Source organism: Dermochelys coriacea, chromosome 8, assembly GCF_009764565.3.
Source record: "Dermochelys coriacea isolate rDerCor1 chromosome 8, rDerCor1.pri.v4, whole genome shotgun sequence".
In the NCBI taxonomy this organism is placed as follows: domain Eukaryota; kingdom Metazoa; phylum Chordata; order Testudines; family Dermochelyidae; genus Dermochelys; species Dermochelys coriacea.
Genome location: NC_050075.1, coordinates 81,213,698 through 81,214,561, shown reverse-complemented (window position 1 = coordinate 81,214,561; position 864 = coordinate 81,213,698). Strand labels below are relative to the sequence as shown.

The 864-nt window shown below is 41.9% G+C and overlaps 1 non-coding gene across 1 annotated transcript; it reads left to right on the top strand.

Moving 5' to 3' along the window:
• Nucleotides 1-351: 351 nt before the first annotated feature.
• Nucleotides 352-454, top strand: LOC119860845. Its single transcript, XR_005294661.1, has one exon. It is a non-coding gene; the product is annotated as a U6 spliceosomal RNA (small nuclear RNA).
• Nucleotides 455-864: the final 410 nt, after the last annotated feature.

The window sequence follows — 864 nt, the reverse complement described above, 5'->3', positions numbered from 1 at the left end:
TTTGTGGCCAAAAGTTGTGTTAGCAATGGATAGGGAATGGAGAGCTGATTTCAACTAAAGAGTGGTAATGTAATATTGTTATTTATTCAGCAGTATCACCTAGAAACCCCAATCATGATCAGAGCTTCATTGTGCTAGGCACTGTACAAACAAAGGAAGGCACTCTTCTTGGCCCCCAAAGCATGCAATCTAAATAGACAAAAAAACAAAGAGTAGGGAACAGGAGTAAAGCAAAGTGACCGTGGTGAGCCCACATCATGTTGAATAAACTTCTTCCTTATTATTAATTTATTTTGTAAAATGAATGTTATTATACAACTGGGCAAGGTGTGGTTGCAGGCAATTAAATATGAGCTTCGGTAGCACATATACTAAAATTGGAATGATACAGAGAAGATTAGCATGGCCCCTGCTCAAGGATGACAAGCAAATTCGTGAAGCATTCCATATTTTTTGGGGAAGAGATAGCTCAGTGGTTTAGCATTGGCCTGCTAAACCCAGGGTGCAAGTTCAATCCTTGAGGGGGCCATTTAGGGATTTGGGGCAAAAACTGAGGATTGGTCCTGCTTTGAGCAGGGGGTTGGACTAGATGACCTCCTGAGGTCCCTTCCAACCCTAACCTTCTATGATTCTATGATAGGTAAGTAAAAGAAAGGAAGAAGGATGCTGAGGTGATGGGTATACTTAGGCTATGTCTTCACTACTAGAAAATACAATAAATACTATTAACTGGCACTTTACTAACCAGAAAGTGCTAGGAACCAGCATTTCTGATATCTCCCAATAGAAATTAAAAGTCCGGTTGGTGCTGGGTCGGCAGGCTCCCTATCTGGCTCCACGTAACTCCCCGGAAGTGGCAACATG